General features: G+C 35.7%; 1 pseudogene; it reads right to left on the reverse strand.

The window, feature by feature from the left end:
* Positions 1 to 202: 202 nt before the first annotated feature.
* LOC109456644 (hsc70-interacting protein-like) overlaps positions 203 to 19,004 on the reverse strand; it is a 96,515-nt pseudogene continuing 77,713 nt past the window's right edge.

The following is a 19,004-nucleotide window of genomic DNA, read 5'->3' on the forward strand; positions in this document are numbered from 1 at the left end:
AAACGTTATCTGACGAATATGCTAATCACAAATCACTGTAGAATGCTACAACTGCATTTGGGCCAGAGGGGTAAGGGATTCTCTACAAAGAATTCCAGCTTTCTTTATGAGAGGGTCAGAGGTACACTGGTTTGTCTTATAGCGACATCCACTGGGTGATCTACGTTGCTTTTCCTTCAGCAAGGACTTTGTCAGAAGGGCATTATGCTTGACCTTCAAATTTGGCAGAAACTTTACTGATGAGATTCACAACATGTGGGTTGCTCTGATATTTTGACCTATTTGCCAGGATCTGGGCCACATCCTGGAAGGCCACCATAATTGTAGATCCAGCATGATTGCAAGAACCTCACGATCTCTAAGACTTTCACTGAGTCCAGGCGCTGCTGCCATTCCAGTCATGCTCCCTCCCATTCCAGGCATTCCTCCAGGAAAATTAGCAGGCATTCCCCCAGGAAAGCCACTTGGAAAAGAGCCGGACTGAGCACCTGATTGTCCTCTGGCTTTTTCCTCCCTCTGGGATCTCTCAGGTTCTTCCAGAGCCTTCTTAACCCTTCCCATTCTTTGATCTCTCGCTCTCACGTTTCCACTCATACTTTCTCCAATGTTCTGCAATTTTCTGGGCCCCAGGTTGAACTTCTTTCAGCATCGCACTGGCATCTTCATCATAATCCAATTTACACGCAAGGGCAAGGTCATAGGCTGCTTCTTCCCAATGGCCCAGAAGTCCGTGTGCTTTACCTTGCCATTTGCAGGGCTGAGCTGAATCAGGAATTATTTCAATAGCTCTGCCACAGGTTCGGATGGCAGCAGTTGGCTCCTGTAATTTGATGAAGACACTGGCTCTCTTGGCAGACAGAATGGCCAAGCAAGGATTCGGCTTGATGGCATCTGTGAACAAGTCGATGGCTTCTGTAGTTCACTATCATTTACGGCATCAGTGACAGCCACTTCTTTATCATTTGCCTGATCCATCATCTCCTCGGTTATCTCTACATTTTCATCTCCCATTTCTTGAGAGGCATCAGTGTCTGGTTCAATCATATCTTCAACGTCAATTTCTAGATCACTTTCCTCCATTGATGGTTCGACTGTCTCTGTGTTTTCCTTTTTTGTCTTACTGTTTGTTCTTTGATATTTTCTTCTGTTTTATGAGTAGCAGGTGGCATTTTACCCCCCAAGCTCTCCACCCACTCCCTCAGAAGTGCATTTCCTCAGTGTGCACAATGCTTGGATCCTGCTTACACATTTTCACGAAGGCCCGGAGCTCACTCACTCTGTGAGGTTCCGTGGTGGGGAAGTGGCAGCAGGCGGTACGTGCGACTGAGGCCGTGCAGGCCCTGGGCACTAGCTTGACATGACCTGATAGAAGGATGGTGCAGTTGGTTGAGAGTTTTAATCTGGACCTAACAGAGTCTGGCACAAGGCTGTGCGGGACAGAGAGTTGAAATTTGTTTTTTTTAAAAACTGATTTAGCAGACTAATAAAATACTGGCATTTCAAGTAAATTAGCTTTTTATTTCTCGTATGTGTCACATAACTTCCCCATCCCACCCCGATGAGAAATAAGTGGTGTAATTTACTGCCCAAATAATTTAGTAAAAGTGATAATTAACAATCATTCTAAGAATCTAGAAACCTATTTTCATACCAAACTGGAGAAAAGAGATTTTATAACCACACAACCTCACTGAGGTTTTCATGGCAATGCAAACAATGATAGTTTGATGATTTGTACTTCACTGCACAATTGGAGATTATAAGAAATTTGTGAGGAAGGAAAATATGTAAAACAGCAGGAGAAAAATTAACTTTTATGAATTCGTAGTCATGCAATTCAGCAATGTTGCTACTGAAGGAGAGAAAGTGAGAGGGAGAGGGAGAAGGAAGGAAGGAGGGAAGAAAATATTGGCAGGAGGAGGAAGGGAGAGAGAGAGAGAGAGAGAGAGAGAGAGAGAGAGAGAGAGAGAGACTGACTTATCCGTAAACAAATAAAGAATGCTACTTCTTCTTAGGCATATCTGGACATTGGAACACACTGAGCACAGACCAGGCCTCACAGAATGGTCAATATTTTCCAGAGAATTTATACCGCATACAGTACAATTTCTTTTTTTATCACAATGATAATATTGGATGTGAATAATAGAAAGATAGCAGGAAAAATGGTAATTATAAAGCACTTAGGACTAAGTGATGAAATCACTACATATTAAAATGTGTGGGATGCAGTGCAAGTTTCATTTAGTGAAATGTTTATGTTAAAGAAAGAAGAAAAATTGAAAACTACTGTGAAAAACACTTCTCTCAAAAAGTTAGAAAATTACCACAAACTAAATAGAAACAAAGTAAAAGGGAGAAATATTTATACGTAACAAGAATTAATAAATAAAATTATAAACAATAGAGAACATAACACATTCAAAGCTTATAACATTTTTAAAAATTAAAAAGAACTTCTGACAAGATTTTTACACAAAAAATAAAGTAAAAATAATCGTTAAAAATTACTAGAAACGAATACAGATATACTAGAAATATTATCATGAGAATACTATAAAAATCATCAGTCAGTTTGAGAAGTTCCATATAGAGGACATTCTAGAAAATATATATCAATAAATCATATATGTTTAATCTGTAGTTAAAATACTTCACTTACCAGTATCACACCTCTATGCAAAAGAAGTATGAGACTCAAGGAGTTTTAAAATTCTGTTTTTACCAATGTTCAAGAAACAGAAAATTCATATCTAACAAAACTCTTCCAGAGAAGCAAAATAGAAGAAAATCTGCCATCTTCATTATGAGACTGTAATAACCTTGACATCAACACTTGACAGGGACAGTGCAATACATAAAAATTATAGGCTTATCTGATTATTTAGAATACATATAATAAACCTCAATAAAATATTGATAAAATTGAATCCATCAACACATAAGATAAATGACGCATCATACAAAAGCAATGTCTAACCAAGCATCATGAGGATGGTTTCATATTAGGAAATCAATTACTATAATTCAAAATTCAATGGCCATTTATGATAAAGCTATTAGAGAACTAGGAATATGAGAGCATTTCTTTCTAAATTCATAATGGGTGTCGATTAGAAACCTATAACAATTATCATATTTAGTATTATCTCTTTAAAAGCTGTCATTTACAAGTAAAGATCAAGAATGCTATTTATCATTGCTGTAATTCATTACAATACTGGACTTGGTAGTCCATGAAATAAGACATGAAAAATAAATGGGATATAAAGATTGTAAAGAATGTAAGAAAATGGTAGTACTTTATAGATGTCTTGATTTTCTACGTAAGGAAATCCAAGAATATATCTATACAAACTATTAAATCATTAACAAATCAAGTACATCCGTTATATGCAAGAAAATAATGATGTAATTAAAGTATTTTCATATACCTAAACTACCAATTAGAAATTATCATAACAAATTGTCTGTTCACAGTAGAAACAATAACAAAAAAATATACTCCTTAGGATTAAATATAGAAAATACATGTGATAACTTAATGGAGAAAACTGCACAACTTTATTGAATAACATAAATCTTGACCTGCAAAACCCCACAGAGTAGAGTGAAACCTAAGGTAAACTATGGTCTTTAAGTGATTGTGAGGTATCAATGTAGGTTCAACCTTGTTAAAAAAAAAAAAAAAGAAAGAAGAATAATTAAAAAGTACCATTCTTGTGAGTGATGAAAATAGGGGAGGCTATGTGTAGGGGGAAAAGAGGTAGATGGGAAATCTCTGTACCTCCATCTCAGTTGTGTTGTAAACCCAAAACTGCTTTAAAACATGGTTTTAGGGCGGAAAAAGGCACCCTAAAAAATTGACCACAAACATTAGGATTTTAGCAAATTGTGCATAAAATGTCACAGTATCGGGGCCAGCCCGGTGACTCAGGCAGTTAGAGCTCCATGCTTCTAACTCCGAAGGCTGCCGATTCAATTCCCACATGGGCCAGTGGGCTCTCAACCACAAGATTGCCAGTTCAATTCCTCGAGTCCCTCAAGGGATGGTGGGGAGCGCCCCCTGCAACTAAAATTGAACACGGCACCTTGAGCTGAGCTGCCGCTGAGCTCCCGGATGGCTCAGTTGGTTGGAGTGCGTCCTCTCAACCACAAGGTTGCCAGTTCAATTCCTCGGCTCCGCAAGGGATGGTGGGCTGCACCCCCTGCAACTAGCAACGGCAACTGGACCTAGAGCTGAGTTGCGCCCTCCACAACTAAGACTGAAAGAACAACTTGAAGCTGAACGGCACCCTCCACAACTAAGATTGAAAGGACAACAACTTGACTTGGAAAAAAGTCCTAGAAGTACACACTGTTCCCCAATAAAGTCCTGTTCCCCTTCCCCAATAAAAATCTTAAAAAAAAAAAATGTCACAGTATCATACTGATGTTAAGTCCCTCAAAAATGATCTTGAGAATAATTTCTTGCAACAAAATTCCAGACAGGATTCAATGGAACTTAAGAAGCTGAGTTTAAAAATACAATGAAAATACATCGAATAATTGATACAATTGTGAAGACAGTCGATGAGATGAGGAACCTTGCTGTACCAAATATGAAGGCATTAAAGAGCAGAAAACATTTAGAATGTGTGACTTGTCACATGGATAGTCAAATTAACCAACTGAAAGAATGAAAACTTCAAAAACTTTCATGTATATGTAAAAGAAGTGTTTATTGAACAGTGGTAATCAAACTGCTTGGGTTCAAATCCTGGCTCCTTCACTTACTGGGTCTGTGACAGTGGAGAAAGTGTTTCACCTTTCTTTACATCAGTTTCTTTGATTGTAGAATGGAAATAATACCTTCTTCATACAAGTGTTGTGAGGATTATATGATATAATGCAAATACAATGACTAACACATAACATATGTACAAAGGTTGTTAGCTATTATAAGAGTGTTTGGTATATGGCAGAAGTGGCACTGGAAACTAGTTGTGAAAAGATGGATTTTAAAACAAATTATGCTGAAACAATTTGCAATCAATGTAAAAACTAAACTGAGACTTTGAAAATAACACCATAACCTCTCTATCCTAGATAAGAAAAGAAAAAAATATATTTTAAGAAATGTAGAAGAAACTGTAAGAGAATATTTTAATTACATCTGAAGAAAAGATTTGTAAACAAGATAGAAAGTTACAAATCAAAATGAAAAGACTAATAATTTGATATCAAAATTGAAATTTTCTGTAAGACAAAAGCTATCGTAACTTAGCACAACCATAATAACTGACTTGGAGAAGACATTTGCAATGCATGTCACTGAAACTAATTAACATCTATAACATACAAATAACTAATATGAAGAAATACGCAAAAATCAAATGGACTAATAGAAGTACAGCCAAAGTCTAAAAACTGGTAATTCACAGAAGAAACATGAAAGGCCAATTACCTAGGAAATAGGCTCAAATTTACTAGCATACAGGGAACTGCAAAATTAAGAAATGATGTATCTCATACTCACCAATGTGGCAAAGTATGATAATGCCATGCCAAGTTTCGGAACGGAAATGGACAAAACAGACTCCTTTACACTGCTGGTGGGCATATAAATTGGTAGAACCAATCTGAAGAGCAATTTATCTAATAAATATACACGAGGGCTGACAATTAAGTTTGCGAACTCATCCTAGAAAAAGTGTTACCTATCTCATTGCTGAATATCACAATAGTCACCTTCAAAGTACTCCCCTGGGGAAGCTATGCACCAACACAGTGCCTAGTCCACCCTTCAAAGCAATTTTGGAACTCTTTTTCTGGAATGGCCATCAGAGCTGTCGTAGTATGACCCTTGATGTCCTGAATGTCATCCAAATGTCTTCCTTTCAATATTTCCTTTATCTCCAGGTAAAGAAAGAAGTCACTGGGGCCAGATCAGGTGAGTAGGGAGTGTGTTCCAATACAGTGATTTGTTTCCTGGCTAAAAACTCCCTCACAGACAGTGCCATGTGAGCTGGTGCATTGTCGTGTTGCAAGAGCCATGAATTGGTGAAAAGCTCAGGTCGTCTCACTTTTTCATGCAGCCCTTTCAGCACCTCCAAATAGTAAATTTGGTTAACTGTTTGTTCAGTTGTTACAAATTCATAATAATCCCTCTGATATAAAAAATGGTTAGCAACATCATTGCAACATGTTCCCGAATTTAAGTGTCTGACCTTATATATTCCCTAACGTCAGCAATCCCAGTCCCTGGTACATTCCTTAAACAAACAAACAAACAACAAGAAACCCACAAACCGGTATCATAACTCTTATGTGGTGAATTGTGTTCCCCCAAAATTCATATGTTGAAGTCCTAACCTCCATAACTTCAGAAGGTGACTGTCTTTGGAGACAGGATCTTTAAAGATCTGATTCTGTTCAAATGAGACCATTAGGGTGGGTCCGAATCTTATCTGATCTATTGTTTTTATAAGAGGAGGAACTCTGGACATCAAGAAAGACACCAGGGATTCCTGTGCACAGAGAAAAGTCCATGTGAGGACACAGTGGGAAGGCAGCAGCCATTTACAAACCAAGTAGAGAGGCCTCAGGAGAAACCATACCTGCCGACAACTTGATCTTAGATTTCCAGCATCCAGAACTGTGAGGAAATAAACTTCTGTTCTTTAAGCCACCCAGTCTGTGGTGTTTTGTTATGGCAACCCTAGCAGACTAATACAAGAACATATAACATGTGCACACGGACATATATACAAGGATTTTTATTATAATGAGAAAACGGAAAAAAATCTATTCATCAATAGACTGATAGAGGAACAAGTAAGTTAATTCTGAGAGGCAGTGATGTATACTGGTTAAGAATCCAGTCTTTAGAGCTCAGTACAATTCCTAACTCTGCCACTTACTAGTTATATAAACTTGGTTAAAGTTACTTGTTTTCTCTGTGTCTTACTTAGACTCCACACTTGTGTAATGGGTATAATAGTATCTTCCTCATAGGGGAGATTTGAGTTAATACACGTAAAGTACTTAGCACATGTCTGACACTTTGTAAGTCCAATGAGAATGTTAATATTACTAATAAACTATTATATTCATATGGAAAAAGTACAATACTTACTATAGAAAGGTCACAATAAGTATAATTAGACAATTATTCTGCAATGTTATATTTTAACAGAAAAGTTCTGACTCAAACACTGCAAAATCCTTATATTTGGGTGATAGCTAAATGGGTGTTTGTAATATTACCCTCCGTACCCTTCTGCATATTTAAAATACATTTTAACTGTAAAAAGACAAAGCGCATTCAAAGATATAGAATGTCTAAAAAGTAATAGCTTTAGGGTTACATTAAAATGGTGAAACATCCCGAATTATAAAATATCCACTTTTTATTGTGGAGCTCAGCTCAGTACTGCAAAGCTCTACCAAGAGTTACAGAAGCGATTTGAGGCATTTGAGCAGTCGAAAGTAGGCTTAGGACCAGACAAAGCATTATCTATTGGGCCAGAAAGTGACACTGCATTCAAAGTTTATAAACCCAGCAATTTATTTTCCATAAGGGAGCAACAAAAAGGAAAAAAATTACTTTATCTCCATCAAGGGTTATGATGTGAAATTTACTCCAATTCTCAATGGGGAATAACCATTGAAATACCTCAGGTTTTTTTGGTGTTTTTTTTAAAGTGTGAATGAGGGCTCGGAAACCATCGAAAAGCAAATGTGTAGGTGTGGCAGGAGAAATAGAGGAGGAAAATATTTTCCTCTGAAAAAGAGTGACTTCAGATGCAAGAAAGTATATTTGTGGTCCAACCTGGTAGTTGGCTATATTTGTTTCATCTTCTAATTAATTGGACACTTTTCCCATCTCAGCACTTTTATGCTTTTCCCATTTTAAAAATAGCATGCATTATTTTGAGTATTGGTGTCATAATATGCTTTTTATTTTAGAGATGCATGGCCTCAATTTTGCAAGCACTCTGAAGACTGGGCAGTGTGTCACCATTATTAAATATTCTATGTTATACTTTGTGCACTGCTATAGACCTTTGAAGCTATTAGTTTAACTAGTGCATGCTGATAGAATATACTATAAAGGAAGCTCGTGAATTTATGAAAGAGCATGTACATCTCATTTCACCAATTAGGAAAAATCAGGAGGAAGGACGGTGAAAACAAATGAAGCATATTCTGATCACACTGAAGTAACCATTTAGACCAAACTCTTTTGATGTTGGTAAGGCCTCAGGTCCAAGTGAATTTCATTCTTCAGAGAAATAGTAATGTCAACCGTAAAATCCCTTTTTGTGTCCTCAAGATTAGAACAGAGGTGGAGCATAGATAACTTCCACTTTAGCACTGATACTTAGATATACAATTATATAATCCTCATTCCAGAATATGTTTGAAGGCACAAAACGGCACCGATGAGTGGTGTTTGACTACTTATATACATTGTTTCCAAAAGGAGAGGACAGCAAAATCTGATTGATGATTTCCTTTTCTCTGACCGCAATTCTTGGCAGATATGGAGACTCTCTTCTCCAGAAAGTGAATTGATGACTGTGGAAATGGAGTTCTTTGCTTGAAGTAACTGGTTCTGCTATCCTGAGTTCCTCAAATTACCGTCAAAGAAGAGAAATATTTTCAGCAAATATCCTCTCCCCCAAAGTATACAGAATTGTTGCCACTGAAATGATATGTTGGTTTTACAGATGGAATTCATACCGTGAATTTCTGAGAAAAATTTGAGTTAGTGACTCTAGGCAACTTTGCACCATGTTCCTTCCATCTGGAATGTCGTTTCCTAGAATGTTCACACGTATATGTTCAAGTTCTACCCAATTTTGACACACCACCTCCTTGGGAAGGTGATCCCTGATTCCTCCCCATTTTCCTTTCTCTAGCATCTCTGACCCCCCCTCTTATTGCATAAAAAGAAGAGGAAGAGGGATGGGAGGAGTAAAAGGGTCAACAACAAAACAAATAGCTCTTATTATTTATTGAGCATTTATTGTGCAGGAGAGGGTGTGCTTCATATCCATGAGCTCATTTAATTTCCACAATAACTCTGTGAGCAAGAAACTATTATTATTATTATTCCTAGATGTTAATGATCCAGAATCATTCATCTAATAATTAATGGGATCTAAATTCAAACTGGATCTGTTGGCATCCACTGCTCTCTGTTGCTTTCCTATGAGCTGCCCAAGGGCAGGGTCTCTGTCTGATTAATCTCAGTTTTGTCTGCAATACCTTGCAAGGAATAGGTGTTGAACACCTTTTTTGGCTTACTATATGCATGTGAGTCAGAGAGCAAGAGGATGTAAGATACAATTTTAAGGATTAAAAATATCAAGCTGAAAAAGGTTATATTATAATTCATATGAATATATTTTGGTTAATAGTATTAATAACTTTTACCTTTACAACCCTTTCCAATTTCCAAAAATGTTCCACATGGTGTAAAAGACATTAAAATTTCAAAAGGTAGACCATTAGTGTAATTTTAACTATTAACATACCATGTTTCCCCAAAAATAAGACCTAGCCGGACAATCAACTCTAATGCGTCTTTTGGAGCAAAAATTAGTATAAGACCCGGTCTTATGTTACATTATATAAGACCCGGTCTTACATTATAGTAAAATAAGACTGGGTCTTATATTAATTTTTGCTCCAAAAGATGCATTAGAGCTGACTATCCAGTTAGGTCTTATTTTCGGGGAAACACGGTAACAATAGCTAGAGAGTATACAGACTATACTTAAAAATAATTTCTTAAAATAATTTGCTATGACATTGAAAAAAAATAACTTTTGTATGTTAGGCTTCCAGATACTCAAATTGATATGAAAAGCTGTCTAAAATACTCAAAACCTTTAAGCTTTGTAAAGTAACTCAATCAAAAAGGTTAACATTAATCAACTAACAATAATATCTACAATTATGTCATCATCATTAAATATTAAGAAAGCGTATGCCAAGACAGAATTCAAAGATGTCAGATAGAAAACCATTTTCATTCTCCAGGACAATAATTCTCAGTTTGTGCTAAAATTACATATCTCACTTGATTCTTATTTTTTTTTTTTTTTTTGTCTTTGAAGGCAAAAACAGCTCTTCAGTATATACAAGAAAAAAAGAACAGAAAGCATTATTGCTGTGGCAGCTGCTGTTACTGCTGATTTCATAACCCAGCATCTCCTTGACACATACACAGCTGACCAGATTTGCTGATAAAATGGGAGGCATCCTAAGTTGTTAATTTACTGAACACTGTTCTTTAATAACTATGGAAGACTTACTCATACTATGTTGAGCTTTGCAAACAGTCAAAAATGGATGAATGATATTTAATGTTAAATAATGCCAGTATTTTAATTGCTAACCTGATATTATCAACTCTGATATAATGTGGAGAGCATTACTTTTTTAAATTGAATAAATAAGAAAGAGAATGTGGCACAATTGAAATGAGAAAAACGCTTAGCGCACAATTTCACCATTTAAGACAATATCAGCAAAGACAATTTAGATAAGAGCCACTGAAATGGGATAAAATTCAAGAAACATTTTTAAGAGCTACTACAAAGCCTTTCGCTGGGGGCTTTAGAACAGGGAAACAGATGGGGGAAATAATTGTCTAACATTTATGTTAATGTACCATAAAACCCCAATTATCCAGGCTGCTTGGGGAATCAGGTGTTTGGCTTAATTTTTTGGTTAGCTGAGAGTTACTCTAAAATCCAGTACAATTTCAGCCATTGTTGTTGAAAATTGTTCTAAACTGGTTGCATAGTGTCTTGGAATTATAATTGCATTTTTCTTTGTGGATCTTGAAATGCTTCAAGGGCATTGTTCTTTGTAGATCTTGCCATATTCTTCAAGGTCATAATTCTGAATGTGTAGAAGTATAATGGCAGACGTGGACTCATGGGTAAAACTAGGATACACTGGAAATAATTTTTTTAAATAAATGTATAACGTGAATTTCTTTTGCATTGACTCCCCTCTTTTTTTTTAAGCACTGCCCTTCTGTGCAGGCAGTAAAGGTCTTCTGGGCACGGTTTAGGGGTTCTTAGGGAGTCTCCTGGATCTCAAAATGTTCCTAGCCACACCTATCGCCATTAGAGATGCAGTCATTTGAAAGTATAAATTCATGATTTTAAAACACAATTATCTCTGAGAAGAGTTGATAATTGATTGTTTATATCATAGTTTAAATTCATCTGATCAAATTGCTTTCTATTAAATAGCTACCTGAGGTCTATAAACAGATATAATGGGATTTTTGATTGGGAAAGAAATTTGGAAGCATATAAGATTTTCAGGGAATCATGCAGTACCTACATATTAATGAATGACAGAAAAAAAACTTACCCTTATTAGGAAGTATTTTTAAAGCTCTCATTGTTAAAGTAGCCAGTGTTACCTTATCACACTATTTTGTAATTGCTCATTTTACTCAACATTATTTTTTAAAACACTCTATGTTCTGTGATGGCAGGAACTCATCATACTTATATGATTATTTAATATGTGAAGTTAGCCTTTACCATTGTGTTGACTGTGCTTAGGGTAGAGTCTGGTGCAAAGTAGATGTCTGATAAATATTTGTAGAAAGGATAAATGTATTAATGACGTGAAAATATTTGTGAACAGTAAACATAGAGGTAGAAGGGATTTTTACACATAGCAATTGGTATTATGATGCTGATAATGATTATGTCAAAAGTACTCTAAATATTTATAAATGAGGAGATTGAGTTTCAGAGATGTTGCATATATTCATAACATCCTGGACATCTTCTTCATAAAATTTTTCATAATTTATTACTGAATCATGCTGGTTAGTTTATTGTTAGTCTATACTCTGAAATATAGGTTCTAAGAAGGTAGGGGCATGTAGTTTTATTTATGCTGTATCACAAAACCTAGCTGAGTACCTACCATATAGTAATTGTTTCACAAATATTGGTTGAATAAATCAATGATTAAAATTTAATTGATAACATATCATCTTGTTTGAATTTTAAAAGAAAAGGGCAGAAATGTGTCAGGAGATGCCATGTGATCATGATTAAAATGACCATTTACAAATTAAACTTTTATTCCATCCAATGTCATTCAGCAACCACATAACTGGTTTTCTGAGATGGCACTTTGTCTACAAGACACGGAATAAGAAAGAAGTCAACTTACATGAAATTACTATCAAGCATGAATTTTGAGCTATATTTGAATATATATCCTATACTTTGGAACATGTCAGCGTTAATTTTACTCTATGCACAAGATGAATTGTTCACAGATTAAATATGTATATATGTACATACATATATACACATATACACATACATATATACATACTACATATGTATATGGTCTACATTCATATTTATATATAGTTACATACCCTGTAACCTCACCATTTTATAGTATGTATTGCCAAATAGTTTGGGCTCATATAACATGCAACAAACTCTACCAATAGTCGTCTAGGCACTGAACTTGGCTTTAAACACAAAAATGTGTAATCTGTAGCCCTTGTTCTCAAGCAGATTACAGTCTACCGAGAAAGACAATTGCATACACAAATACAACGATGCGATACATAGTACAATAGATGTGTGTTTAAAGTATTTTGAGAAGAATCCATTCTTTTTGAGTGGGGCAAAGTGAAAGGAGATGGTAAGAGAATGTGAGAGAGAGGAGGTGGTACTTATATTGGAATTTGAAGGATGAGTAAGCCCTTAATGTTGAAGCTAATAATGACAGATATTGCAGGGAGAAAGAATTGCATGGCTACTATACAGAACCATGAGAGAGTATTCTACATTTGAGGAAGTTACAGTATGTATGGAATATATACTGTGATCAACTTTTGAAGAGCCTTTTATATCAAGCTAAGAAGTTTTAACTTCTTCCAAAGGCTAGTGGAGAGCTACTAAAAAAGATGGAGACTGATATAATCGGCAAATTGTTTTGATGAAACCACTCTCATAGTGTGGATGATTTTTGGGGGAGGAGGGGTAAATTGGATACAGGAAGTCAGTATCAAGGTTGCTTCCATAACCCAAGTGAGAGATAATGAAAATGTAAATTAGAAAAGTGGCAGTGACGACAAAGAGGAAAAGAGAAATGAAAGATGTGAGAGAGTTTCAGTAGTTTCGAGGATGGTTTTATTGATTTCACTAGAGTCAGCTCACATTTTATTCTAAATTCTGTGTTATACTACCTTTTTATTTAAATCCAATAAACATTAATAACAGTTAACAATTATACAAGGCTGTGTGCTTCACTCTAGGTAAATAGGCCAATAAGATACAATTTGCCCTCAAGGAGCTCAGAGTCCACTGGTAATACACTCCACTGGTGACTTAATCAAGTAAATGGTATTCAGTGTACTGTTTACTATAACTGTTTACTGTAAAATATGAGATAGACAAAATATAGCAAGTGGTCAGTTTAACTAGGGGATATCAGAATACTTCAAATCGAAGAAGCTTCAACTCCAGAAGCCTCTCCGGGACAAAAGTTGAAAATGACATTCCATATAATTGGTATAAGGAAGGATTGAAATAGACGAGATTTCTGGGACATATTTTATAAGAGATTTATATGCCATGCTCAGAAACGTGGGTACATTTTTTTGTTAATTTGTTATGGAAATTGGATGGCTTTTAAACAGAAGACAGGCTAGATCAGCTCTGGTTTTCAAAATGTCTTCTGGTGAGAATGTGAAGGTCAGCTAGAGGGGTGCAATCCAGGAAACCAGGAGAACATTTAGACAGCTGATTTCATGGTCCAGGAGAGTGACAATGAAGCCTAGCATGGAAGGATAGCATTCAGGATGTAGAGGAGAGGATGGATTAGAGAGATATTTAGAAAGTAAAAGCAACTGGACTTAAAATAGTGAGGGAGAAGGAAAATTCTAGAATGGCTCTCAATCATAGAATTTTTTATAATGATGCAATCCTGAAAATGCCAAACATGGAAGCAAGCCAAACTTGACTGAGCATGTCTTATATTCAGTGTGGGGCTTATGGCTTTATTTTCTGTGAAATGATACCCTTCTATGAAAAATGACACCGAAAAATGTGGCAGAATACCCTCAAATACTATTTCTAAGTAGCATCGTAATTGTGGCACCCAAACTGGATTTTCCATGTAAATCAAACTATAAGCAATGCCACAAATAATTTGTTACAGTTGACTGACACTTGATAACAAAACTATATATATTTTACATATATGCCCTTGCTGAAATCACCTTCCTCATCATCTTTCAAACAATTGGGTGTGAGATACCTAAAAGAATGGGGCTGTAGGAAATCTTACAAACATTAAATAGAAAATGCAGTTGACACACTGACACTAAAAATGTCTGCCACCAATTGGTTCTTAAAATACTGCCCGCATGACAACATAGCCCATCATAGGCTACTGAATGATTCAGAGATCAGAATAGATACCTCAGCACTGAGATCAAGGACTTTGTAGTTAGAAATGACTGGGTATAGTGATGAGTTTGGGCCTTTGGAAAGTTACTCAGACTTTCTGAGCCTGATTTTCCACATATGCAAATAAGGATTGATGATGGTGGTATTTTCTTCCTAGGATTATTTTGACGATTAAGTTATACTGCCTACCAGGACAGAAAATGGAGTTCATGAACTCATTCCAGAAAAAATGCTACATGCCTCATTGCTGAATCTCACTATGGTCACCTTCAGAGTACTCCCTTGGGGAAGCTATGCAGCGATGCCAGCATTTAGTCTACCCTTCAAAGCAATTTTGGAACTCTTTCTCTGGAATGGCCATCAGAGCTGTCATAGTATTACCCTTGATGTACTGAATGTCATCCACATGTCTTCCTTTCAATATTTCCTTTACCTTTGGGTAAAGAAAGAAGTCATTGGGGGCCAGATCAGGTGAGTAGGGAGGGTGTTCCAATATAGTTATTTGTTTCCTGGCTAAAAACTCCCTCACAGACAGTGCCCTGTGAGCTGGTGCATTGTCGTGATGCAAGAGCCATGAATTGTTGGCGAAAAGTTCAGATTGTCTTTTTAACGCAGCCTTTTCCAAATAGTAAACTTGGTTACCTGTTTGTCCAGTTGGTACAAATTCATAATGAATAATCACTCTGATATAAAAAAAGGTTAGCAATATCGTTGCAACAAGTTCACGAACTTAATTGTCACCTCGTATGTGAAGTTTTGCTAACATGGTTGCTAACACACCTGAAGAAGCAGTAAATGCTAACATTTTATTATTTGTTATCATGAAGAAAATTAACATGAAATAAAAGAGAAGCAAAGACAGAAAAGAAGAAAGAAGGAAAGGGAGAGGGTGAGGGAAGGGGTGGGGGGGAGGGAGAGAGAGAGAGAGAGAGAGAGAGAAAGAATCCTAATATCCTTGGATTTCAGTATGCATTCCTGAGCATTTAACAAGCAAACTTTCATTATTTTCTTTAGCCTTTGATTGAGATAGTCCCCTGAGGAGTTTCGATATTCTTCACTGATACTGTTTAATCCAATCTTTCCAAAAATTTTCTAAGAACTATTCAGCTGGAGTTCATTACATGAGCAAAGCTTAACACTGATTAAATTTCCTAGTAGGCGTTTTGTCCTGCCCGCCATGTTAGACTGTGCCTATGCCTGTAATCCTGACACTCTTTTGGCTTCTTAGACCATTTGGTATCCAATTCAGTACAGTCAGAATGCTGACAATTGTGCCATGTGAATAGGTTATTGAGAATGAGTAATATTGGATGTCTTTGGAAGTCAGGGTCACCAAGATGCCTGGATTCGGATGCCAGGATACTAGAATTCCTAATGAGTATTTGTCACATTCTTCCTTTTCATTGTGCTGTCTCATTTCCAACTGTTCTGAGTTAATTTGCCAAGCACTTGTTCAGACACTATCAGAGACATTACACAAATATTATTTCCACATGTTACACATGATTTCAACAAATACTGAGGCCCTATCATGTGCATGACATTTTTGTTAGATATTGGATTTAGAGGAATGTAAGAGCATGCCATGGTGGACAGTAAGATAAAACTATTAACAAGGTTAAGAAAACTTATGGGAAAAAATACAAGCATGCATCTTAATAAATTAGGAGTAACCACTAAAAATTCAAACTAGAATTTATAATTGTTAAACCAGCAAAATAGCATTTGGCATTTCTAGTGGAAGGCAAAAAATGAGGAAAGAAATTCAAGTGGAAGAAAATTAAATGAGCAAAAAATTATTGTGCATTGGTAAATTGCAACCAACACTGACTGCCTAAGCAATAATGTTTAATTTAAGGAATTAAAATATAGAATTCAAGTATAAGAAAAGAATGAAATGAAAAAAAATTAAGCATCAAAAAATAAAAAAAATCAGGAGAAGCTTGTAATTATAGTGTTCTAAAGACCTTTTCTTTTGTTGAGAATAAAATTGTAATGTTGACTAAGTTTAGAATTAAATATTAAAATATTAAGGACAACTGTTGAAAGCATATAAGTAGACTGTGTAACTTCCAAATTTGCAATAGTAAAGAAAAAAAATAAAATTTAAGAGATTCTCAAGTCATCAAAATATAAAAAGGAAAGAGGGAAACAATAAAACGTATTTAAAAACTCAAATAGAAAGCACAAGCTAAGATCATGGAAATAATTCCAGTACGCCAGCAATCAAAATAAATGCTAATGGACTACATTCCCAGGTAAAAGACAAAAATTTTCAAGTTGCATTTAAAAATTTAAATATATAGCATTTATAAAAGACATACTGAAAATATTAAATTACCAGGAAAAAAGAATATACATATACCTATATACATGCAGCCCCACACACTCCATATCTCTGTGTGTGTGTGTGTGTGTGTGTGTGTATGTGTGTGTGTGTGTGTGTGTGTAGCAAGCACTAAATAATTCAACAGAAAGAAAGCTGGTATAGCTCTATTAACAGCAGACAAAAAATATATTTTAACACAGAATCCATCTGTGTTACAAAGGATGAAGTCATGTACCTACAGACTGTATTATATGAAAAAAAATGAACCGCTATTTCTGTTACTTACAAGCAGAATGTAATCCCAATGGATATGTTAAAAATGTTGTTCGTAGTCGCTGAGAATTAGAGGCAACTTAGGTGTCCATTACAAATATAATAGATAATGGATGAATATTACGGCCTACTCTAAAGAGGTCAAACTAATAAGCTAGATGTAATACCACATCATGGCTAAATTTTACCATATTAAGTGAAAAAATAAGGAATACAATAATGTCAAAAAACTATTGTTCATGTAATTTAAAAATGTGTGCTTAGGCAGAGGAATAGAAAGCATTTATTGAGGGCTTACTATGTGCCTGACGCTTTCCCAGGGCACCACATGGATTTACTCATTAAATCCTCACAATAACAGTAGGAAAATGAATAGCTAAGATGTTAAGCAGTTTTGGCAAGCTTACATAGCTATTTAGCAGGAGAGCCAGGATTTACACTGAAACACAATCTGACTCTAGAATATTCACTCTTTACCACTATGTTACACGTTCCATAACTTTGCAAGGGCACATACATATCCAAAGACATATACTGGGGTTGCCAAAAAAATGTATGCACATGACTTGTATTCATCTTTTGTTATTGGTATATGTTGAGTATTACAATGTTAATACAGTTTTCCTTTCTTAAAAAGTGTATAGATTTTCCTGGCATTTTCTGTATTTATGAAGATAGGACACGAACCAGGACAAAATGATAGACTAAGAGAAGACAGGAAACTTGTACAGATCAATAATGAAAGAGTGCCATGTCCTGAGGATTATGATTAACACATTCTTCTGAAGTCAGAAAAGAAAAAAAGAAAGAAAGAAAAGAAAAAAAAGAGAAAGACAGAGAGAGGGACGGAGGGTAAAGGACCAGCACTGGCCAAGATTAGCGTAATTTAGAAGCTAGGAGCTGATCCTGTTTTCTGTCTTGTTACTGATAAATCAGTTTTACAACATTTCCACGTTTATTAGTTAATGTTGCCCTTCTTTGTTATATGTGTCTGATGTGAAACTACATCTAGCCATTGCGTGGAACCCTCTCTCTATTTTGTTGGCCATATTGCCAGTGTTCAATTGACAGGTAATAATAGAAATATAGTGACAAGCTGAGTGACCTACCTCTTATGTTGCTCTTCTTCTGATGTTATTTTTATGTCTTTTAACTGTTTTTCTCAATAAAAAATAAATTTCAAAAACTTTAATAAAAATAAAGAAAAGAAAAGAGTATAGCTGAAAACAAGTACAAAGTCAGGACAGATACTAAATGTTTTCAGATAAGTGTCATATACTCATAAAGCAAGGTTATAATTTTTGATAATGTCACTTATCAATTCAAAATGAACCTTATTTTCTCAGCTCCTTGTATCAAAATAAGTACAATAATGAGCAAGTGACTAGTCACTAGACCTAGACCATATATGGGTTTGTCACTAGCAAAAGATCAAGAATAGCAGAGGCTGTCAGGTCAACACGTAAGAGTTCACTGAAAAGGAAGGTTGATCTGTCCTTCGATAGATGAATGGATAAAGAAGTTGTGGTATATATACACAATGGAACACTATTCGGCGGTAAGAAAAGATGATAAAGGACCATTTGTGACAACATGGATGGATCTTGAGAGTGTAATGCTGAGCAAAATAAGTCAGACAGAAAAAGCAGAGAACCATGTGATTTCACTGATATGTGGTATATAAACCAAAAACAACAAAAGAACAAGACAAACAAATGAGAAACAGAAACTCATAGACACAGACAATAGTTTAGTGGTTGCCAGAGGGTAAGGGGGGTGAGGGGTGGGGGGTGGGAGATGAGGGTAAGGGGGATCAAATATATGGTGATGGAAGGAGAACTGACTCTGGGTGATGAACACACAATGGGATTTATAGATGATGTAATACAGAATTGTACACCTGAAATCTATGTAATTTTACTAACAACTGTCACCCC

This window comes from Rhinolophus sinicus, chromosome 18, assembly GCF_057876585.1.
Source record: "Rhinolophus sinicus isolate RSI-liver-muscle chromosome 18, RSI-T2T, whole genome shotgun sequence".
NCBI classification, from domain to species: domain Eukaryota; kingdom Metazoa; phylum Chordata; class Mammalia; order Chiroptera; family Rhinolophidae; genus Rhinolophus; species Rhinolophus sinicus.